This window comes from Canis aureus, chromosome 5 (genome assembly GCF_053574225.1).
Source record: "Canis aureus isolate CA01 chromosome 5, VMU_Caureus_v.1.0, whole genome shotgun sequence".
Classification (NCBI taxonomy): domain Eukaryota; kingdom Metazoa; phylum Chordata; class Mammalia; order Carnivora; family Canidae; genus Canis; species Canis aureus.
In genome coordinates this window covers 78,449,034-78,474,334 of record NC_135615.1, presented here as the reverse complement: position 1 = coordinate 78,474,334, position 25,301 = coordinate 78,449,034, and the positions used below count along the sequence as shown (strand labels likewise).

At 44.5% G+C, this 25,301-nt stretch overlaps 1 long non-coding RNA gene across 1 annotated transcript; it reads left to right on the top strand.

Annotated features, from left to right (window-relative positions):
- Positions 1 to 6,192: 6,192 nt before the first annotated feature.
- Positions 6,193 to 8,482, top strand: LOC144314767 (uncharacterized). The gene is made up of 3 exons (XR_013380621.1): positions 6,193 to 6,359; positions 6,923 to 7,419; positions 7,451 to 8,482. It is a non-coding gene; the product is annotated as an uncharacterized LOC144314767 (long non-coding RNA).
- The last annotated feature ends 16,819 nt before the right edge of the window (positions 8,483 to 25,301 follow it).

The window sequence follows — 25,301 nt, the reverse complement described above, 5'->3', positions numbered from 1 at the left end:
ACTTCTCCAGTCAGGAGAAGGCATGCATTACTCTTTCATACCCAAATCCACAGTAGCTCTTGAGCCCCTGTAGGGCAGAGCCATCTCTGACCTGGAATGGGGCCTGGCACCTTGTAGGTGTTCAGCACAAGTTTACTGAGTGAACAGTGAGATAACATTTCATACTGCTGGAATGGCTACTATAAGAAAAAGTTGAGGATGTAGGCAAATGAGAGCTCGTATGCATTGCTGGGGGGAATATGAAATGGTGCGCTTTGCGTTGGTCAGTTCCTCACAAAGATTTAACATAGAGTTACCATATGATCTAGCAATTCCTCTCCTAGGTACATACGCAAGAGGAATGGAAACATATGCCCACACAGCAACTTGTGCATGAATGTTCATAGCGGCACTGTTCCTAATTGCCAAAAAGTGAAAAACACCCAAATGTCTACCAGCTGACAAATGTATAAATAAAATGTGGCATATCATTACGATGCAATATTATTTAGCAACAAAAAGAAATGAAGTAATGATACATGCTATAACACGGACAAACCTCAAAAATACGTAGTACGAAGTAAAAGGAACCAGACAGAAAAGGCCATCTATTACATGATTTCATTATACGAAACGTCTAGAACAGGAAAATACATAGAGACAGACAGAAGGTAGATTAGTGGTTTCCAGGGCGTGGGCGTGGGGGGGGGTGAAGAGGACAGGGTGGGGAGTGACCGCTAATGAGTATGGGGTCTCTGTTGGGATGACGAAATGTTCTGGCATTAGATAGCGGTGACAGTTGCTCAACCTTGTGAATGTACTAAGAACCACTGAATTGTATTCCTTAAAAAGGTGAACTTTGGGACACCTGGGTGGCTCCGTCTCTTGAGTGTCTGCCTTCAGCTCAGGTAGTGATACCAGGATCCTGGGATCAAGCCCCATATCAGGCTCCTTGCTGCATGGGGAGCCTACCTCTTCCTCTGCCTCTGCCTTCCTCTCTCTGTCTCCCATGAATTAAAAAAAAAAAAATCTTAAAAAATGTGAACTTTGGGGCTCCTGGGTCACTTAGTGGGTTAAGTGTCTGTTTCAACCCAGATCATGAGCTTGGGGTCCTGGGATTGAGCTCCACATTGGGCTCCCTGCTCAGCAAGGAGTCTGCTTCTCCCTCTCCCTCTGCCCCTCCCCCTACTCATGCTCCCTTTCTAATAAATAAATAAAATCTTTAAAGAAATAAAGGTGAAATTTATAGTTTAGGAATTATAAGCAAACTCATATACAAATGTTCATAGCAGCATTATTCATAATTGCCAAAAAGTAGGGGAAAAACCCCAAATGTCTAACACCTGATCAATGAATAGACAAAAGTATGGTCTCTCCATACAATGAGATATTATTCAGTAATAAAAAAGTAGTGAGTACTGACACATACTACAGCATGGGTGAATCTTGGGAACTTGATTTTTTTTTAAAGACTTTATCTATCCATGAGAGACACAGAGAGAGAGAAGCAGAGACACAGGCAGAGGGAGCCTGATGCAGGACTCAATCCCAGGAGCCCGGGACCATGACCTGAGCCAAAGGCACTCAACTACTGAGTCACCCAGGTGCCCTGAGAACTTGATATTAAGCGAAAGAAGTCAGTCACAAAAGACCACATATTCTTTTTTTCCCTAATTTTTAAAAAAGATGCTATTTATTAGAGAGAGAGCGCACGCATGAGTTGGGGGGAGGGGACCAGAGGGAGAAGCAGACGTCCCATTGAAGCAGGAGCTGGACAAAAGCCTTGATCCCCGGACCCTGAGATCATGACTTGAGCTGGAGACAGATGTTTAACCAACGGAGCCACCCAGGGGCCCCCAAGACCATATATTCTATGATTCCATTCATAGAAAATGTCCAGAATAGGTAAATCCATAGACAGAAAATAGATTAGTGGTTGCCTAGGGCTGAGGAGTGAGAGCAGCAGAGGGTGGAGGGCTGGGGAGTGATTGCATGGGAGGCTTCTTTGGGGATGGAAGTGTTCCACAATAGGTTTATGGCAATGGATGCACAGCTCTGCGAGTGTACTAGAAATCGTATTACCTACTTTAAGGGTGACTTTTCATGGCACATAAATTCTACCACATTCAAGCTATTTTAAAATTTATCGAGGGGTCCCTGGATGGCTCACTGGGTTACACATCTGCCTTAGGCTCAGATCATGATCCCAGGGTCCAGGATAGAGTCCCACATCTGGCTCCTTGCTGAGCGGGGAGCCTGCATCTCCCTCTGCCTCTGCCTGCCGCTCCCTCTGCTCATGCTCTCTGATAAACAAACAAATAAATAAAATCTAAAAAATTTATTGAATGAATGATTGATCAGGTAGGAGGAAGATAAGGGAAGGTAAAAAAATCTGAGAAACTTCCCCAAGTCTGGACACAGCTGATTCCCTAAGACACCCCAGCTGTGGTCCCCAGGGAACCTTCTAGTCTCCTTCTCTCCCCTTTTCTGCTCCCCTCCAGAAGCCCCCTGCCCACCAGCGCAAGTCTGAGACTCTGCAGTGAACCGGCCCCTACTGGGCCGGCGTGGGAACCGTTTGAGATGGGACACAGCTACCCCCTGGTGGTGACCTGAAGGGAGCGCTCGGGAACGCCGTGGAGGGGTCTGTGGGGGCGGGGAGAGGGGCCAGCATTACCCAGGTCTGCGTGGGGGAAAGGGGCCAGTATTAGCCAGCTAGGGAGGCCTCGGGCACAGGCTGGAGACAGAGGGAACTTCCAAATGCTTGCAAGCAGGGAATACCATGGGTGACACCTAGGACACTTTGCTACATTTCTGAGGCTGATATCAGGATTCTTTTTTTTTTTTTTTTAATATTTTATCCATTTATTCATGAGAGACACAGAGAGAGAGAGGCAGAGACACAGGCAGAGGGAGAAGCAGGCTCCATGCAGGGAGCCCGATGCGGGACTCGATCCCTGAACCCCAGGATCAGGTCTCAAGCCAAAAGCAGAGCCCAACCACTGAGCCATCCAGGTGTCCCTGATATCAGGATTCATAATTATTACTGGTCTTTTCTCTTTGTGTCCTCCTCTTCCCACAGGGATGTGGGGACCAGGAGGGTAGCAATGTGTCTGCCTGTTCTTTCTGCTTCCCCAGCTTCTGGCGCGGTGCCCAGCACTCAAGAGGTACTCAACAAAAATGTGCCGTAGTTTGTTGTAGTAGAAAGAACAGATGGGGAAGCCAGGATGTGAATCCAGTGTTGTTGACTTTGGGCAAGCTAGGAGACCTCAGTAGGGGAAGGTGGGGGATCACTGTATGCAGGGTCTACAGACTGGGGGTGGGATCCCAGAGCTCCTCTGACTTGCTAGGTGACATCGGGGAAGCCCCTTTACACTTCAGGCCTCTGTTGTACCCTCTTTAAAAATTGGAAGAGTAATACCTTTACCTCTGTTCTTTGCATCCCTTTAGTGAATATGTGCTAAGAACCTACCACATGTCAGGCGTTGTGCTAGTGCTGGGTTCACGATGAACAAAGAGCCATGTCTGCCTCTGCTCTCAGGGATCTTATATTCCAGCCAATGAAACCAGTAACAGCCAATTATCACACACCTAAATATATTACAAACGGAGCCTGAAGGGTATAAAGCACAGGTAGCTATAGGAAAGGATAGAGGAAGACTACCCTAGATTAAGCCAGAGAACCCCCCTCTGGAAAGGGACTTTCAAATTGAGGCCCAAAGTGGGGCACCTGGGTGACTCAGTGGTTTAAGCGTCTGCCTTCCCTCAGGTCATGATCCCCGGATCCTGGGAATGAACCCCAAGTCAGGCTCCCTGCTCAGTGGGGTTCTGCTTCTCTTTCTGTGTTCTCTCTCTTTCTCAAGTAAATAAATAAAAATCTTAGAAACAAAATAAACACACACAAAAAAACAAATTAAGACCCAAGGAAGGTGAGGCTTGGTGAAAAGAATGTTTCAGAGATGTGTGAAGGCATTCAGGAGGGAAATAGCTCCACCGCCTGTCACGGGGAGTCACATGGAAGCCAGAGATGTCACTGCTCAGACAGAGGTGAGGCAGGAGAGGCAGGCAGGGGGCCAGACACTGTGGGGCCTGGTGGGCCACCTACAAGATTTGTTTCTTTTTTTTAAAGATTTTATTTATTTATTCACAAGAGACAGAGAGTGAGACAGAGAGAGAGAGAGAGAGAGAGAGAGAGAGGCAGAGACACAGGCAGAGGGAGAAGCGGGCTCCATGCAGGGAGCCCAACATGGGACTTGATCCCAGGTCTCCAGGATCAGGCCCTGGGCTAAAGGCAGGCACTAAACTGCTGAGCCACTTGGGCTGCCCAAGATTTGGATTTCAACATAAGTGGGACTGCAGGGCACAAAGTAAAGAGATGAAAATCCTGCCTCCTCCACCTACTGCCTCCCTCCACGGGATCCAATCCATACTAACTCAACTAGGGAGAAGAGACCTAGTTGCATGAAAACTCAAAGCAGTTTGGCAGTATGGCTCAGTGGACCCATCAGCGTGCAAGGCCACCTCGAGAATCAGCTTCCCAAAATACTCTAGAACATATGCTAGGGCAGGCCTAACTAAGATTCTTTTTTTTTTTTTTTTTTTTTAAGATTTTATTTATTTATTCACACACCAGGCTCCATGCCGGGATCCGGGACTCTAGGATCGCACCCTGGGCCAAAGGCAGGCGCTAAACTGCTGAGCCACCCAGGGATCCCCCTAACTAAGATTCTAATCGCTGCACAAGAAGTAACAAAATACTGGATCCTCCCTTTGTGACCAAAAAAAAAAAAAAAAAAAAGAGGATTTGGTTCAGTCGGTGGTTCCAACCCCGAGTGCACCTGTCCGAATCTCTGAGGGAAATTTAAAACATAGCAATACCTGAGACCCAAGTCAGAGTCTCCTGGGCATGGAGTTTGAAATTGGTATTTTAACATGCTTCCCATCTGTTCTAATGCAGCAGGCCCTTTGAGAGAGAATCTCGGCTCTTTATACATAGCCGACTTTGCCAGAAAAACATTACAGAACTATTCCTCCTGAAGCCCATCTCTACCTATTGGTCATGTTTGATTGCTTAGGATAAAAAGCAGTCTGCAAAATAGGATCAGAGTAGATCTTCCTCCTTTTGTTTGTTTTCTGGTTTTCCACAGCAAGCGTGGATTGCTTTGGTAACAAGCAAGCAAATGTAATGGCTTCAAAGCCTTTGGGGGTGGGGGTGGGGGTGGGGAATGTGATGACTCAGATGTTCTTGGTGTGATCATTGTGTGGCCAGGTGGAAAGATTGGATTTCACTCTCTCTATCCTTCAAAGATTGTATTGACCCCCCTCTATGTGACTTAGGGGCCGGTGAGCAGGCACAGATGTGGCCTTGTCCTGGTGGGCACAGAGTCAAGTCAGGAGACATCAATCAAGTCATTGCATGAATGAGTCAAATTACAAGTTGAACTAAGTTTCCGGCAGGAAGGAAACATGGCGTTTTTTGTTTGTTTGTTTGTTTGTTTGTTTTTTTAAGGTAGGCTCCACGCCCAGCAAGGAGCCCTGCACAGGGCTTGAATTCACAACCCCAAGATCAAGACCTGAGCTGAGATTAAGAGTCTCAGCTTAACCTACTGAGCCACCCAGGCACCCTGAGACATGGCTTTTTGAGAAGGTTTATCGTAGAATTTTTTTAAAAGATTGTATTTATTTATTCATGAGAGAGAGAGAGAGAGAGAGGCAGAGACATAGGAAGAGGAAGAAGCAGGCTCCATGCAGGAAACCCGATGCAGGGCTCGATCCTGGAACCCTGGGACCATGCCCTGAGCCAAAGGCAGACACTCAACTGCTGAGCCACCCAAGCATCCCAGTCTAGGATTTGATCTAGACTCCAGAGTCATTTAAGGTTTCACTGGTGAGACTAAAGGGTGAGATCTCTGAGGTGAGATCTAAAGGGTGAATAATAGCTAACTAGGTGAAGGAGTGGAGGTGGGAGGGAACAATCCAGAAGGAGGAAGAGCATATGCAAAGGCCCAGGGGTGGGAAGGAGTCCAGTGGCTGGAGTGCAAAGAGGGGTCTGGGTAGGGGCTCTAAGAGACACTGGGGAATTACCAGGGGCCAGAACATGTGGCCTTGCAGGCTGTGTTAAGGTTTGGGGTCTTGGTCCAAAGAACAATGGGAAGACGTGTGTTTCAAACACAGAGATGTCATAATCAGATCTGCACTGTGACACGGAGCACTCTGCTGCATGGTGAGAAGTCTGGAGGGGGCCCTTGAGGCCACGCTGGGAGACAGGAGATGAGGCAGGATGTTTTCTCAGAAAAGCCAAAGCCAGAGATGATGGCGCCTGGAGTAGTGTTGGAGAGATGCCGTTTGAATGGACAGTACCTGGTGATGGACTGCATATTGAGGTGAGGGACAGGGTCCTTCCCAGGATGGCTCCCAGGTTTATGGTGCAGAGGATTCCTAATCAATTGGGTTGGGGGAGATGATGAATTCCATTGGACAGGTTGGGCTTGAGGTATGTTTGAGACACCCAAATGGAGATGTAGAACAAGTGGCTGGGTGTTCCGACCTGGGGCTCAGAGGAGGAGCTGGGCTAGAATGGGGTCCTCAATCTTGGCATGGCTGACACTTGAGAGGGGGTAATTGTCGCAGCACCCCCCCCCACCCGGCCCCCTTCCTTGTGGGATATTTAGCGGCATCCCTGGCCTCTACCCACTAGATGGCAGTAGTACCCTCCCTAGCATTGGTAATCACAAATGTCTACAGGCTTTGCGGAAGGTCCTTTGGAGGGCCCAGCTGCCCTTGACAGTTGAGACACCCTGGGCTACTCTAGTCCATTTGGGAGTCATCAGCATGTACGTGGGTGGTGGCCACAGTAGCCCAAGGAGAGAGAATGGGATAGAAGAAGAGGGCCCAGGACCCAGTGCTGAGGAGCACCAGCACTTAATGCCAGGTACTGGTATTGCAGGCTGTCAAGGGAGGCCGGGAACAGAGAGGATCAAGAGTACCAGAAGCCAGAAACTCAAGTGAGGGGGTGTTTCCAGAAGGAGCACCGCTGAGAGACCTAGAGTGCCCGGAGCCTGAGTGACGTCCACTGAATCGGGTGACTTGGACTGTGCGGTGACCTCAGGGTGCTTTGGTGAAGAAGGGGGAGGGGGTAAAACCCCAAAGGGCCCAGGCTGTAGAAGAATGAGGAAACAGGGAAGTGAGGCCAGTGAGCAAGCAGATAGCTCTTCCTGAACTTTTGCTGTGAGGAGAAATAGGATGGTGGCTTGAGGGGGCGGGGGGGGGGGGGGGGGGGGCAAGGTTGTTTGCCTACACTTTTAGAAGTTAAGCATGTTAAACATCTGGGGGCCAGTCTGACTTAGAGGGTGGAACGTGCTGCAGAGAGGGGATAATTAGGTGAAGACAGGAAGGAATGGGACCAAGGGCTGAGACAGCCCGGCCAGTAGTGGGTGGTGGGAGGTGGGGGGGGGGGGGGTAGGGAAGGCGGCAGGTGTGGGGAGTTTTGCCCATTTTGTGGGCGGGTCAAGGATCCCCAGCTGAGAGGGGAGGCCTGCAGGCTGTGTTTGTGGAAGGAGTGCTGAAAGCATGGGGCTAATGGAGAACCTTGATCACTTTGATACCAGGTTGTAGAAAGGGTTTAAAGAGACCTATTTAAAAAGCCCAGTGCAGCTTGCATCCTAAGGAAGAGCCAGGTCATGAGCTGCTCTCCTTGTCATTCATCATATGGGGTTCACAACTGGCTCTCCCTCTTAGTTAAGTGGCATGCCATCTCTGTCTTAGTTTCAGATATGTAAAATGCAGCTAATAGCAGAACCTTCCTCATAAATTTGCTGTGAAGATTCAATTAGATAAAGTGTGTTAAGTGCTTACAACTTGTAAGAGTGCAGCAAAGGGTGGCCCTTCCCAGGCCAGAAAACCTGTCAGGTTTTATAACAGACCAGCAGAGGGCAGCATGTTCTTGCAGGCAAGGACTTGGTGCTTGACTGGGTCAAGGCACCTGAGCCAGCAAATGGAGCCCCATTTGGGTGGGAACTAGGGTTAGGAGTGGGGTGGGGTGCCCCAGCTCAGGTGGGATGGGGCGCAAGCAGTGTGTGGGCTCATGGCATGTCTCTGGCAACAGTAAAGACAGTTTTATGAGCAGAAGGGAGCAACAGCCTTGATGAGCCAAAAGGAAAATAGACAAATTGATACTATCAATTTTCCTGCACCCAAAGCCAGACCATGAGGGTGACCAGGGATGGTCTGGAAAGAAGGGGATGAAGAGCCCAGTCCAGCTTGAGAAGCAGCCTTGCTGGGGTACCTGGCTGGCTCAGTCAGTGGAGCATGTGACTTTTGGTCTCGGGTTGTGAGTGTAAGCCTCATGTTGGATGTAGAGATTACTTACAAATAAAATTTAAAAAAAAATTAAAAAAGAAGGAACTCAGATGAGCCCAGGGAAGGGAGGGGAACTGTGCTGGCTTGAAGAGGACAGAGTTCAGGCTGGGGTTCAGGCTGAGTTGGGGGGTGAAGCAGCTATGAGGGTTTGGTGGGGTGGGAGTTAGAAAGTAGAGTAGGGACCTGGGGGCACAGAAGTCCCATGGGGGGTGGGGAGGCAGCTGAGGGAGGAAGGATGGGGAGAACCAGACTCCAGGAGAGCCGGGGGCACAGACACAACCCCCTGTCAGAGTCTCAGACCCAGCAGCCAAGCCAGGCTGCGCTAGCCTCACATGCTCCTCTGCACAGATGAAGCCTCTGTAGAACCAGGGAGGTCTCCATGCACCACTCTCCTGCCAGTAGGTGGTAAGGTAGCCTCTTCCTTTTCCTCTTTGCCTCCCCTTCCCCCTTTGCTCCCCTGCCTGTTGTCTCAGTGGACATATCAGACATCCCAGAGCCTATTCTCTCAGACACGGGGGATCTACACCAGGCTGCAAATTCGGCCAAGACTAGGATTAAAACAAGGCCAAGGTTGTTGCCTGTGTGGACCATGCTCCCACCATGTACTCCTCTTCACCAGATTCTATTTGTGCCTCTGAAGCCTGGCCTAAACCCCCAGGAGGGTGCCCAAGGATGATAAAGGCCTCAATTGTTCAGGATAGAGCAGTCTTGAGGGCTGCCTGATTCCATGCCCTCATTTTGCAGAGGAAGAAACCAATGCACAAGATCACAGAGGAAAGTCTTGTGACACAGCCAAGACTCAAACTGGAGATCCCAGTGTTCTTTTCCCTGATTGGCAGAGCTAAGAATAGATAACCCTGTAGTGTCTGGAGCACTTGTTGCCTGACACGGAGCCCAGGCTGAGTGTTATCTCCAAGAGGGATCTTTTTCAGGAAAATATCCCTAACCCCTGATCTTTGTCAAATCCACCCCTCTCTCTGGGTATCAGAGTCTCAACTCTAAAGTTGGAGAATTAGGGGCACCTGGATTAGGGTGCTCAGTTGGTCAGGCGTCTGCCTTCTGCTCAGGTCATGATCCCAGGGTCCTGGGATCAAGCTCTGCGTCCAGCTCCCTGCTCAGTGGGAAGTCTGCTCTCCTTCTCCTTCTGTCTCCTATTCATGTTCTCTCTCTCTATATATATATATCTCAAATGAATAAATAAACTCTTAAAAAGAGAGAGAGAGAAAGAATGACTTGACAATGGCAAAACCTGGCAGATACCACCTTAATCAAGTGATCAAAGTAAACACCATTAGCAATGGGACAAATTGAAATTGTGTGCCATCTGATAGGATGCCATGGGAAGGATACAGCATCACTTCTGTGATGTTCCTGCCAAAGATGCACAATCTGAATCTAATCGTGAGGAACTATCAGACAAACTGAAATTAAGGGACATTCTGTAAAATAACTTACTTGTGATCGTCAGAAGTATCAGGGTCCTATAAGTCAAAGAAAGACTGAGGAATTGTTCCAAACCAAAGGAGATTAAAGAGAAAAAACCAAACACAAGATGTGGTCTTGAACACATGATTCCTTTTGCCATAAAGAATGTTACTGAGACAATTATTGAAACTTGAACGAGATCTGAGGATAAGATGGTAGTAAAGTATCAAGGTCAATATCCCATATTTGATAGTTACATTGTGGCCATATATGAGACTGTTCTTGTTTATAAATACTAAATAAAGTAAGTGGGAATAATGTGGCATCAGATTGGCAACCTCAAATGCTTTAAGAAGAAAACGTCTTTGTATTATTCTTACAACTTTCCTGCAGGTTTGAAATTGTTTCAAAATTTTTAAAGACCTAAAAAAAAATTTAAAAACCTAAACTTTGGGCGCCTAGGTAGCTCAGTGGTTGGGTGTCTGCCTTCAGCTCAGGTCATGATCCCAGGATCCTGGGGAGTCTGCTTCTCCCTCTGCCTATGTCTCTCCCTCTCTCTGTGTGTCTTTCATGAATAAATAAGTAAATAAAATATTTTAAAAATCCCACAACCCTAAACTTTACATTAAAGTATCTAAAAATTGGGCAGCCTGGGTGGCTCAGCGGTTTAGCGCTGCCTTCAGCCCAGGGTGTGATCCTGGAGACCAAGGATCGAGTCCCACATCAGGCTCCTGCTTCTCCCTCTACCTGTGTCTCTGCCTCTCTCTCTCTCTTTCTGTGTGGGTCTCTCATGAATAAATAAATAAAATCTTTAAAAAAGTAAAGTATCTAGAAATTAAGGAATGGAGAAGATCCCTAAGGTGAAATTTTTAAAAATCTATTTAACAGGTATGCCCAACTGGCTCAGTCAATAGAGCAAGCAATTCTTGATCTCGGGGTTCTAAGTTTGAGTCTCATGTTGGGTGTAGAGATTACTTAAAAACAAAATCTTAAAAAAATTCCATTAAAGGATATAAAAGAAGACATAAATAGGTACCTAATTCCACACTTGTGTTTAGGGAGTCTTAACATCATAAAATTTCTGGCTCTTTTCAAATTCATCTGGGTACAATCCAGTACAATCCTAAGGATAATTCTAGATGGAAGTTGTTTAGGAGAAAACCAATGAGATTATTCTAAATTATATATGGAAGAATTAAGTCCACAAAGAACTAAGTCAATCTGTAATGAAGAACTAAATGGGAGAGATATGGGATGCCTGGGTGGCTCAGTGGTTGAACATCTGCCTTCTGCTCAGGGTGTGATCCCGGAGTCTCAGGATGGAGTCCCACATCAGATTCTCTGCATGTTTTGACTCAGGTTGTGATCCCGAGCTCCTGGGATCAAGTCCCACGTCAGGCTCCCCACAGGAGTCCTGCTTCTCCCTCTGCCTATGTCTCTGCCTCTCTGTGTCTCTCATGAATAAATAAATAAAATCTTAAAAAAAAAAAAAAAAAGATTCTCTGCACAGAGCCTGCTTCTCCCACTGCCTATGTCTCTGCCTCTCTCTTTCTGTGTCTCTCATGAAAAAATATATAAAATCTTTTTTAGAAAGTGAGAGAGATACCTCCTATCAGATATGTAAACATAGAAAGATAGATAAACATAGATATAAAGACAGATAACAGATAATAGAAAGGTAGGCAGGTAGGTAGGTAGATAAATCTATCTATAACAAGGGTGGTGCCATAATTCAAAGAAGAAAGTAGCATACTTTTTCATAGATGGTACTGGGAAAACTGGCTCACTATATGGGAAACAACAAAACAAATCTGGCTTCATACCCTTACCCACCACAAATGTAGATTCTAGATGTATGAAAGACCTAAATGTGAATGATAAAAACACAGATTATCTTTGTGAACTAAAGATGGGGAAAGTACCTCTTAAATTAGACCCAAAGCACAAGCCTTAAGGCAAGAAATGCTGGATTTAATTATCTCAAAGATTTTTGCTGAAGAATGAAGGATCCTAAAAACAAAATTAACCGTTGAGAAACTTGTAAGAGATTTTGTTATGTCTAAAGTCGACAAGGAATTAATACCTAGACTGTATTGCTGGATCTCCTGCAAATCAACAAGAAAAGAACCAAAACACAAGGGAAAATGAGCAAAGGATATGAATAGGCAACTCACAGAAGGGAAATCCAAATGACTAACAAGATGTGAAGAGATGCTTGGATGCATACATAATCAGAGACACACAAAGTAAAGCATCAGCGAGATGCCGTTTCACATCCATCAGGCAGGCAAAAACAAGAGAGCTGGACAATGCTGAGCATTGGTGAAAACTTAGGGAAACACCCACCCTTGGGAATTGCAGGAGGGAATAGAGAACAATCAGGTAGTATGTAAGGGAAATTAAGCATGTGTGTACCCTATGACCCAGAAAGCCCAACACTGAGTTGGTATCTGTGTGGATTAAATAATGATTTCAATTCCTCACTCTATATCCTTGTCATATCCTCAAGATGGGCAGAGAGAATTTCTCCAGTCCTAGATGTTGGGCTTGGCCATGTGAGTTGCTTTGACCAATAGCGTGTGAAAAAGTGAGACACATGTGGATTCATGAAAAAGGCTTGTGCAGTTGAGCTTGTTGTCCTTGTGCACTGCTGCCATCACCATGGGAACACTGGAGTAGCCTGCACTTGCAGCCTAGGCTGGAGAGCCTGCCTGAGAATTCAGTGAATATAGAAAAAGGAGAAAACACATGAAGAGCCATTGCTGCAACTCCATTTGAACACGTATGGTCAACTGTGTCTCAAGCCAGAATTCCCCTTGGGATTTTCAGTGACACAAAAAAATAAAGTCTTTGCTTAAGACAATTTGATTTGGGCTCTTCTGTCACTTACAACAGAGTCCAGATTAATTCATATCCCTTTATAGTGTTTTAATACCAACCAAACTGAGTTACTCATCATCCCTTAAGCATTCAGTTTCTTTGACCTTGTTCAAATTAAATTGACTAATACTTCTTTAAAACTATTTAATTAATTAATTAATTTAGAGAGAGTATGAGCAGGGGGAGGGACAGAAGAAAAGGGAGAAAAAGAATCTCAAGCAGACTCTGCACTGAGCATGAAGCCTGATACAAGGCTCAATCTCACGACCCTGAGATCATGACCTGAGCCAAAATTAAGAGTCGGATGTTCAACCAACTGAGCCACCCAGGCGCCCCTAATACATACATTTTAAGGCTACAGATTTTCCTCTAAGAGTTGTATTGTCTACATCCCACAATTTCAGTACGCATATCTTCATTATCATTCAGTTCAAATGTTTTTTATTTTCATTTTGATTTCTTCTTTGACCAGTGTTAATGTTTAATTTCTAGGGAGTTAGGGATTTTCTGTTTTTCTTTTGTTCATGTATAATTTTGTTCCCTTGAGGGTTGGAGAATACAGTCTGAACAATTCCAATCTTTTGAAATGCACTTTTTTTATAGCTCAGTTTATGCTCGATTTGGGTAAATGTGCATATCCACTTGAAAAAATGTGAATTTTGAGTTCTTAGGTCAAATTTGGTTAAAAGATAGCACTAATTGATCATAGCCCTTTTTACATTATATCTCAGAGACAACCTCAGAACTCTTCTCTATGCAGGGCTCCAAGCAGCCACAATCAATTGATACGAGTGGGCACTCCATATGAAATCTACTTCCTTCCTATACAGTGTAGGGGTTAGGGGCCGTAGGGAGGGTAGTACAGGGTTTCAATGTTTGCATTCAAATCCCAGCTCCCCCAACTTCTAGCTGCATGATCTTGGACAAGTTGACCTAACCTCTTTGATTCTCAGATTCTGGTGTGCAAAATGCTAATAATAGCTCCTCTGCTACCTGCAATTGTAAAATTAAATGAATGAATTTAGCTCAGTGACTGTCATCTAGTAAACACCCTCTAGACAGACATACAGGCCCCTGTCCGGATTCTGAACTCCTCTACCCTTCTACCTGAGGTCTACTCACCCCCCCCCCCTCTTTTTTTTTCTACACACCCTTTATGGCCCTAGTAGAATCCCTCCTCTGAGAAGCTGTCACTACTGAGCCTTTGTCTATTCTGGTTTGTTTTCACTGTCTGACAACTGCACTCTGGTTCCTGTTCTAGAGGAATCTCTTCTTTAGGAGTCATATAGCAAGAGGCAGAAATGCCTCCCATTTTATTTTATTATTATTATTTTAAAAATTGTATTTATTTATTCATGAGACACACAGAGAGGGAGGCAGAGACGCAGGAGGAAGAAGCAGGCTCCTTGCAGGGAGCCCAATGTGGGACTTCATCCCCAGACTAGGATCACACCCTGAGCCAAAGCAGATGCTCAACCGCTGAGCCACCCAGGCATCCCTTATTATTTAAGTAGGATCTACACCGGGTGTGGAGCGTAAATCAGGGCTTGAACTCACAACCCTGAGATCAAGATCTGAGCTGAGATCAAGAGTCAGTCCCTTAACCAACTGAGCCACTCAGGCCCGCCCTCCACCATTTTATTTTGTTTTTTATTTTTAAGTAATCTCTACATGTAATGTGGGGTTTGAACTCACTGCCTTGAGATCAAGTTGCATGCATGTTCTTCCGACTGAACCCCAAGCACCCCAATGCCTCCCATTTATTTTTTTGAAAGATTTTATTTATCTGAGAGTGAGGGAGTGAGAGGGAGAGAGAGAAGAAGAAGAGGAGGGGGGAGAGGGAGAAGTAGGTTCTGCTGGGCAGGGAGCCCAACTTGATTCCCCCCCATTTTAAAGGCAAAAAGCTTCAGAGTTCTGTTTTCCCAGCTTCCACTGCAGATTGGGCATTGTCATGTGACACTGGTTCTCCCGATCAGACATTACCACTTCGAATTCAAAACAGAGACAGAGAGACAGTGCCCTGTGGGGGCAGCAGCTGGGTGGAAGGTGGTCTCAGTCAACTGGGATCAGCTGTGGATCAGGATTAGCAGTGCAGGCTGTGGCTTTGTGGCTGGGTGTTACTCACCGGACCAGTTCCATGGGTGACTTTGGTAGTGAAGGGGTTCAAGTCAGCCTTCCCCCACTCCCAAATGTGCCACTTTGGCAGTGGATTATTTAGAGCTGAAGGCACTTGAGCCCCTGCAGCCTCAAAAGAAATTTGTCTCTCCCATAACTACATAGTCAGATCTAAATTGGGGGCTTTATCCTGGAATAAGGAAAAATTTATTTATTTATTTATTTAAGGAAAAATTTTATTTTTTAAATATAAATTTTATTTATAAAAGATAAATTTTAAAGATAAATTTTATTTCAGTGACCCATCTGTATGGCAGGACAAACATCTACTTAAAAAAATATCTGCTCTCCTTGCACTGTGCAGTGCATTCCTTTCCTCTAAAATCCCAGACCCCTACTCCCTTCTTAGTTCAGAAAGACACATATACCTCATTTTGCCTGTTTTTGGAATTTCCATGTCTGTGTAGATGCCCTGTACATGCTCTATTAAATCTGATTTTCTCCTGTTCATCTGCTCCAATCTGATTCTTAGTCCCGCTAGAAGGACTCTCAAGGGCACAAGAATTCTAGCTCCCTAGCAGTGGCTTCTTGGCCCTGAGGCCCATGAACCTGGTTCTCCCACATACCAATACCCTGTAGCAAACCCAGTACTCTTCCAACAAGATCCCTTGCTGCTTAAATTAGCCAGTTAGTTTCTGTTATGACAAAGACCTCCTCTGATAGGTCTTCTTTCCTCTTCCTCTTCTCTCACCTCTAAGGCTCCTGAAACACCAATGGTATATCCACTCCCTGCAGCCAGGTAGCCCTGGCTTTGACCACAGCTATGTCATTTTATGCCCCTAAAACAAGTCCAAAGTCCTCTATCCAGAACTCTATTGGCCAGGGGTGATTCAGAATTAAAAATTTTTCAGATTTTATAAGGGTGATTTGGTGCATATTCTGTGCCCATATCCAGTAATCAACTACATTAATACGTTCATAATAAATGGAGGCACCTGGGTGGCTCAGTCGAGTAAGCAGTTAAGTATTCAACTCTCGGTTTCAGCTCAGGTCATGAACTCAGGGTCATGGGGCGGAGCCCCACATGGCACTCTGCTTGGAGTCTGCTTGTCCCTCTCCCTCTGCTCCTCCCCCTGCTCTATCTCTAATTAAAACATGTTCATGGTAATGAGCCCATTACGATTCTAGCTTGGCATCAGTTTAGATTAGGTTTTGCTATCAAATGTGTTTTGATGGCAAACTTACAAAAATACTTGAATTTTCAGAGCTTTATAAATTTCAGACTGCAGCTGATGGATTGTAGATTTGTAGAAAGACCTGTTAAAAAATAAAACTCTACCAAGTAAATTTGAAGATCTAATTGGCTTTATCAAATGATTCATGAAATTTCTTTTTTTTTTTTTTTTATTTATGATAGTCACAGAGAGAGAGAGAGAGAGAGAGAGAGAGAGGCAGAGACACAGGCAGAGGGAGAAGCAGGCTCCATGCACCGGGAGCCTGACGTGGGATTCGATCCCGGGTCTCCAGGATCGCGCCCTGGGCCAAAGGCAGGCACCAAACCACTGCGCCACCCAGGGATCCCAGCTTATCAGAAAATTCTTGATTGATGAGTTAAGATTTACATTTCTGGGATCCCTGGGTGGCGCAGCGGTTTAGCGCCTGCCTTTGGCCCAGGGCGCGATCCTGGAGACCCGGGATCGAATCCCACGTCAGGCTCCCGGTGCATGGAGCCTGCTTCTCCCTCTGCCTGTGTCTCTGCCTCTCTCTCTCTCACTGTGTGCCTATCATAAATAAATAAAAATTTAAAAAAAAAAAAAAAAAAGATTTACATTTCTGCGGGAAGTTGAAACTGCCATTATGTTAAGTACTAAACTCTGGTTTGGTAATTGGGCCTGGCCCCAGGAACACCATTTTGGGTTTGTGGTTTTCTTTTTAACAAAGCTTAATAGCCAGTATTAGCTAGCATTTATTAAGTACTCACTATGTGCCAGGAGTTGTACTAGGTGTTAATCCTCACCTCTATGCTATGAAATAGGTGTGATTTTTATGTCCATTTACAGCTGAGGTAACTGAGCCTTAAGCTTGAGGATAAGTGCAGAAATTATCTGACATTGGGAAAAGATGCTATTTTAATGAATGACAAAATGGAGGCTCAGAGAGGTGAAATGATTTGATCTGGGTTAGAAAGCAAGGAAGTCATAGTGATGGGGGAACACAGGGCTAGCTGAGGACAAAGCTTGGGCCTAGAGCAGCACATTGACAAGTCCTTGAAACAGGCAGAGGGACATTCCTCTAGGGACTCAACTGTCTCGATATTCATACTTTGCCAAGGGCAAAAGGTAATCTTAGCCTGATCCTCAGGATCCTGTGAGTCTACTTTAACATATAAAAATTCCTTTGGAAATTTTTTTTATCTCTAAACCCCAAGATCCATGTTGGCAATCATCCCCTAAGCACATGGCCCACCGGTATACATCTGAAGGGTATCATGACTAAGGTTTTATTAGAGGGTAATAAGTGACCTTTTCCCAACGATAATACCCTGAAGGCCCTGGAAACCTTGCTTTCAAAATTCCTTATTTTTTTTAAAAAAATATTTATTTATTTACTTATGATAGAGAGAGGGAGGCAGAGACACAGGAGGAGGGAGAAGCAGGCTCCACGCCAGGAGCCCGACGTGGGACTCGATCCCGGGACTCCAGGATCGCGCCCTGGGCCAAAGGCAGGCGCCAAACCGCTGAGCCACCCAGGGATCCCCTCAAAATTCCTTAGAGAGTACCCTATCTTCAAGGCCCTCCCAACTCCCAGATGCACAATCAGTCACTCCTCACAGGCCTGGGGCAGCAGCTCTTCCTGCCCACGGGTCCTATCCTCATGCTTTAATAAAACCACCATTTTGCACCAAAGACGTCTCAAGAATTCTTTCTTGGTTGTCAGCTCCAGACCTCACCTATATTCCAAAACTGCATCAACAGGACAGGATCCAGAGCCTTCTTGCAGTCTTCCTTGGAAAGAGAGCACTCCAGCACCCCTATGGGTCCAGCCCAACCTACATCCCCCCTACCTTGCCTCTTTCTGGCTACCTAGAGCCTCACCTCACCCTGGCCCTTCTCCATCCCAAATTTGTAACAAGGAGCAAGCAGGCACAGGAAGGATATGCCAGCTCCCCACCACTCCAGACAATTGGTTAAACAAAAAATAATGCAAATACATTCTCAGGAACTCTCCAAGGCAAATGTCCATCACTACCCTGACTAGTTATAAAAAAAAAAAATGCAAATGTCTGGGTCAATTCAATTTATTTGCTCTTAGGCTGGGCTCTCTCTGGCCACACTACCCCCACCCCACTCCTACTCCAAGTGTCTCTTGGAATCAGTGTTTCCCAGACATGGGGTTTCATAAACCTGAATGCCATCAAAAGAAAAGTCACAGGGAGGGATGTAGAATTGCCACTAAGAGCATTAAAAACCACAATTCCGGGATCCCTGGGTGGCGCAGCGGTTTGGCGCCTGCCTTTGGCCCAGGGCGTGATCCTGGAGACCCGGGATCGAATCCCACGTCGGGCTCCCGGCATGGAGCCTGCTTCTTCCTCTGCCTGTGTCTCTGCCTCTCTCTCTCTCTCTCTGTGTGACTATCATAAATAAATAAAAATTAAAAAAAAAACAAAAAAACAAAAAAACCACAATTCCCTGGGACACATGAGTGGTTCAGTGGTTGAGCGCCTGCCTTCAGCCCAGGGTGTGATCCTGGAGTCCCTGAATCAAGTCCCACATCAGGGCTCCCTGCATGGAGCCTGCTTCTCTCTCTGCCTGTGTCTCTGCCTCTCTCTCTCTTTCTGTCTGTCTCTCATGAATAAATAAAATCTTTAAAAAAAAAAAAAACACACAATTCCTGGCAACTACACTCCATCTTTCCTGACACTAAGGACATTTAACAGCAGAATAGGGGCACACTTGACTTTATTGAATAGCCACGACACTTGTTCTTTGTTCTTTTGTTGTTGTTGCTGACACAAGGGAGCCACAGTTGTCAGAATGGCAACCCTGGGCCACCAGCAGGTGGCTGACCATTTTATACTGGAAACTACTTTAAAGTAAGAAACTAGGCTGATTACCCTGCAGTCTCAGCCAGCCAACTCTTCCTCACTCTAGAACAATCTTAGCTGCTTGTAATTAATGCTTGTTTTGTGCTAGGACCAAAGATAAGAGCCTTCCATAATGTGAGAGGCAATCACTATCCTCAGCCTCATGTTGTAAGTGACAGCTAAGTGACAGCAGGGATTTTAATGTGAGTCTTTTTAGCTCTAAAACTACTACCCTGTAATACCTCTCCCAAGAAATGTGGATGAACAGAGGTATGGAGAACATCTTGTACTAAACTTTAGGAAGAGGATCCTAGGAACAAAGTGTTGAACAAAGCAGAATAGGCTGTTGAGACAAGGATCTAGAAATTTCCAAAGAACTGGATTCACATGGTGGTTAGGCCCATATTGGGAATTCTTTTCTATGTTATTACTCTCTCTACTGAAAGAATACAAGAAGCTGTAGAGGCCACTTTTAGGCAACAGGCTTGAGCAACGGAAGGTTAAGAGTCCATAGTGATAACCCTGATGAATGCAAACAGGCTCATTAGGTGACCCACCTTAAAATAGCCATAGGCCCTAGCTGACCAATGGGCTACTTACAACCAGGCACAGATATTTTTAACCAAAAAAATTAAATTCCATACGTCCGCATACCTCCTCACTGCCCCTCTAAGCTATAGCCCCCAACCACTGCCTCCCAGCAGAGTCTCTCCTGCCAACTGCTCCCTTACAGTGTATTCAATAAACTTCTATGTCCTTTGTTCTGCCTTGGGTGAATTCTTTCACCACCCACGCCACTGGCCTCCACCCCATCCAGCTGCCCCACAGAAACCCTTATATATGTTTTACCAAGATTTATCATTCGCTAACCTTTGACTACATTTGTTTTATCTCTCGTATATGTTGGCACTGGCCAATAGGAATTTTCCATGAAGATGGAAATGTGTTATACCTGCACTGTCTGAAACTGTCGCCACTAGTCACATGTGGTTACTGAGCACTTGGTTAGTATAACTGAGGAACTGAACTATTTATTTTTAATTAATTTAAATTTAAGTGTAAAGAGCTACATGTGGCCAGTGGCTACTGCTTTGGGTGGCTCCATGCCATGTAGGAAAGATGTTAGGGTTCGAAGCCCATGGCCCAAGAAAGAATTCTTGAGATGCCCTTGGTGCAAAAGGTGTTTTTATTAAAGCACAGGACAGGACCCGTGGGTAGAAAGAGTTGCACTGGAGTTGTGAGGAGTTTCAAGTTGGGAGAGGGTTAGGGATAGTGTAACCCAGATATTTTGGAAACAAGATTTCTAGGATCCTAAGGGGGCTAGCTATTGTGAGAAAAGGTCATTTATTATTGTTTAGTAAACCCTTAGTCATGAGACCTTTCAGATGTACATCAGTGGGCCATATGCTTGGAAGACGATTCCTAATGTGTACCTAGAGGGGTGGGGTAGAGATAAAAGGAGCTTCCAAAGGTTTAAAGTAGATTCACAGGATCCTGGAGAGTCAGGCTAAGATTGCCTTTTGCCCTTAGCAAAGTGTCATCATCAAGGCAGTCACTTGAGTCCCTAGAGGAATGTCATTCAGCCTGTCTCAAGGACTTATCAATGGGCTGTTAAGTAGTAAGAACATTCAATAACTTTTTTCTGCCTTTGTTTCCCATATTCTATGTAAACATTCTTTTATTTTTGCTGAACCACTTGAAAATAAGCTGCAAATCACTATATTGTACATCTGAAGCTAATATAACATGTATGCTAGCCCTGGATTGCAGAACTTGTTGATGATCTTGACCTTTTTCCAAGCTAACTGTTCCCTTGGTGTATGTTGAATAGCCTGGACAAATCTTTGATTTAAACACTTAGCACATGTAGCTTGGCTTGGTCACTTTGTGGATAAGGTTAAGAACATGTTTATGGAAGAGAAATCCACTGACTGGAGAATCTGTAAGACCATGAGGTTCTTGATCTGTGGAGGGTATTAATGTGTAAAAGCTGTCTATTATAGGATTTCTCTAGATGCTGGCAGGAGTCCTGAATCAGTTGTCATTTCTGTCTTGCCAATCTGACAGCACTGGGAAGGTCGAACCTTAGGACCCACTTTCCTTTCTTACCGGATGTTTTCCTGCCAGAATACCATAGGTTGTTAATTGCCTTGATTGGAAAATGGTTTGCATTTACAACTGTAAATTTATTCATCCTTTTAATTTATGTAAAGTTTTTGTACACAATTCTCAATTCTTTAAGAGATGACAACAAATTTTGGTTTTCTAATGTCACGTGAGAACAATGTGTCATTATGTGAGGAAAATAAAGTGCTGCAGTAAAAAAAAAAAGTATATAACACTGTATGCTAATTATACTGGAATTAAAACCTTAATAAAAAAGAAAGAAAGAAAATAAGTTGCAGACCTCATGACACTCCACCCCTAAATACTTGAGTTTATATTCCTTCAGAACAAGGACATTTTCCTATATAAATAGGATACCAATATCACAACTGAGAATTTTTTTTACAGCAAAGTTATTGAGATAAAATTCACATACAACACAATACGCTCACTTCAAGTACACAATTCAGTATTTTTTGGTATATTCCAGAGTTGTGAAACTGTAGGGGCCCAGGGCAGGCTGCCCCAAGATGAGCTACTTTGGCATAAAGATTATTTTGAGTTAAAAGTAATAAAAACCCAGCAGATGCAGAAAAAGCTCTCTGCCTCCCCCTCAACTGCCTAAATTTACATTGGAAAGTAGAGCCTGTACTGGGAAGAGAGCTATTAACAGACTCCCCTTTACCTAAGAAACTTATCTACAAACTTTGTTTTTCCAAACATCTGCCTTCACCTTTTTTTGTTGTTGTTGTTGTTGAAGATTTTATTTGAGAGGAAGAGAGAACAATCAGGAAGAGTGGCAGGCAGAGGAAGAAGCAGGCTCCCCACTGAGCAGGGACCTGATGCAGGGCTCCATCCCAGGGTCCTGCGATCAGCAGACTCCCAACTGACTGAGCCACCTTGGTGCTCCTACCTTCATTTTCTTACTAATGGTCTTCCTCCTCTTTGTATCTCACAGGCCCCTATCCCTCTCCTGAACTCATATAAGCTTCAGGTTGCCAAACTGTCTTTGGAGTTTCCATGTCTGTGTGTGATGAGGGAGCAGGGCTAGCAGAGGACAAGGCACAGCTGATATCCCATAAACAACCCCCCACCCAGGGTGGGATATGTGTGACATTCCTCAGGAGGCTTCCAGTTGTCTTAATGCTAGAGGGAAAAACAATCATCACCTTGACAATGGCAAGGCCTCCACTGTCTTGTATGTAGGTCCTCCTTAGTTATGACAATCCTTTTGGAATCTTCCTTTTGCTTATCTCCCCCAGCTCCTGGGTATATAATCAATCAGCCACTTCTCACAGGCCTGGGGCAGCAGCTCTTCCTGCCAATGGGTCCTGTCCCCGTGCTTTAATAAAACCACCATTTTGCACCAAGGATGTTTCAAGAATTCTTTCTTGGTCATCGGCTCTGGACCTCATCCCAAAACTTCATCATGTGGATTCCCCCCTTACCTAAACCTGTTAAATTTCATTTTCTCCTATTAATTCATCTCATGTCAATTTGATTCTAAGTCTAGCTAGAAGGACCACAGGGCAGAGGGAGGTCTTCCCCTCTGACAAAATTATCACCACAATCAATTTTAGGACATTTTTATCACCCTAAAAAGAAACCCGTACTCATTAGCAGTTACTTCCCTTTCTGATCTCCAATTACCTCCTCCTCTGTCAACCCCAGCCCTAGGCAACTACCAGTCTACCTTCCATCTTTATGGATTTGCCTGTTTCAGACATCCATGAATGGAAATTATACAGTATGTGGCCCTTTGTGACTGGCTTCTTTCACTTAACATAATGTTCTTAAAAACAAAACAAAACAAAAAAAACCATAATGTTCTTAAGGTCCACACATACTGTAGCAAGTATCAGAACATCATTCCTTTTTTTTTTTTTTTTAATCGTGACGTAAAATTCACATAGTATAAAATTCACCACTTTAAACTATACACTTCAGTGGCTCTCGGTAAATTCACAATGCTGGGCATAACCACTTCTAGTTCCAGAAAATTTTCATCACCCCCAAAAGAATCCTTTTATGTGTGTGGGGGTTTTCTTAAATTTATTAATGAGAGAGGCAGAAACATAGGCAGAAGGAGAAGCAGACTCCCTACAGGGAGCCTTATGCGGGACTCCATCCCAGGAGCCTGAGATCATGACCTGAGCCAAAAGCAGACGCTCTACCACTGAGTCACTCAGGTGGCCTCCACCCCCATATATCTGTTAAGCAGTCACTCTGCATTCCCTCCTGCCCCCCAGCCCTAGGCAACCACTAATCTGCTTTCTATCTCTATGGATTTGCCTACCTGGGCATTTCATAGAAATGGGATCATGCAATATGTGGCTTTTCATGCCTGCCTCCTTGTATTTCCCTTGTTCAGTACAGTGTTTTCAAAGTTCATCCAGCTTGTAGCATATATGACTTCATTCTCTTATGGCTGAATAATATTCCATTGCATAAATACACCACATTTTGTGTATCCACTCATGACCTGATGGACATTTGGGTTTTTTCTACATTTTGGCTACTGTAAATAAAGGTGCTATAAACACTGGTGTATATGTTTTTGTCTGAACACTTGTTTTCAGTTCTCTTGAATTACTGGTCATATCATAATTCTATGCTTAACTTTTTTTTTTTTAAACAGAGAGAGCGAGCACGTGAGTGGTGGGGAGTGGGGAGAGAGGGAGAAGGAGGGAGAGAATCCCTAGCAGGCTCCACTTTGAATGTGGAGCCCCACACGGGGCTTGATCTCATGACCCCTTCGATGATGCTGACCACTTAACCCACTGAGCCATCCAAGTGCCCATCTATGCTTTCTTTTTTTTTTTTTTTTTAAAGATTTTATTTATTCATGAGAGATAGAAAGAGAGAGGCAGAGACATAGGCAGAAGGAGAAGCAGGCTCATTGCAGGGAGCACGATGCAGGACTCAACCCCCCGGACTCCGGGATCATGACCAGAGCTAAAGGCAGATACTCAACCCTGAGCCACCCAGGTGCCCCTATGCTTAACTTTTTGATTAACTGTCAAACTGTTTTCCACAACAATTGCACCATTTTACATGCCCCACAACAAAATGTGAGAGTTCTGATTTCTCTCCATCCTCACACTTATTTTCTTTTTCCTGTTAGCCATCCTGATGTTTAAGTGATACCTCACTGTGATTTTGATTTGCATTTCCCTAATGACTAATAATACTGATAATAATACTGAGCATCATTTCATGTGGCCATTTGTATATCTTCTTTGGAGAAATGCCTATTTAAGTCCTTCGCCCACTTTTAAAATTGGGTTGTTTTCTTTTTGTCGTTGCATAGTAAGAATATATATTTTTTAAGTAGGCACCATGCCCAGCGTAGCACCTGAACTCACCACTCTGAGATTAAGACCTGTGCTGAATCAAGAGTCAGACACATAACCAACTGAGCCACCCAGGCACCCCTGTAAGCATTCTTTATATATTTTGGATACTAAAACTTCTCTCGGATATATGATTTGCAAATATTTTCTCCCATTCTGTGGGTTGTCTTTTCACTTTCTTCATGGTGTCCTTTGATGCACCAAAGTTTCTCATGTTAATGAGGTCCAATTTATCTACTTTTTCTTTTATTGTTTATGCTTTTGATATCATGCCTAAGAATCTAGTACCAAATCCAAGGTCGTGAAGATTTATCCCTATGCTTTTTTGCTAGGAATTTTACAGGTTTAGCTCTTACATTTAGGTCTTTGATCCATTTTCAGTTGTTTTTGTACAGGATGTGAGGAAAGGATGCAACTTCATTCTTTTGCATGTGCATTTCCAGTTTTCCCAGCACCATTTGTTGAAAAGTCTATTCTTTCTCCATTGAATAGTCCTGCCACTCTTGGAAAAAAATCAATTGACCATAGATTTATGGGTTTATATCTGGACTTTCAATTCTATTCCACTGATCTCTGTCTATCCTTATGCCGTACCACACAGTCTTGAACACTGTAACTCTGTAGTAACTTTTTGTCTTTGTTTTTAAGTAGACTTCATGCCCAGCGTGGAACCCAATGTGGGCCTTGAACTCATGACCCTGAGATCAAGACCTGAGCTGAAATCAAAGAGTTAAGACACTGACTGACCCCCACAGCCACCCCTGTAATATGTTTTGAAATCAGGAATTGAGTCCCCCAATTTCGTTCTTTTTCAAGATTGTGTCGCTATTCTGGGTCCCTTGAGTTTCCATATACATTTAAGGATCAGTTTGTCCATTTCTGCAAAAATGGTGGTTGGAATTTTGATAGGGAATGCACTGAATCTTAAGATCAGTCTAGGAAATTGCCATCTAATAAATAATAAGTCTTCCAAACCATGAACGTTGGACATTTTTCTATTTATT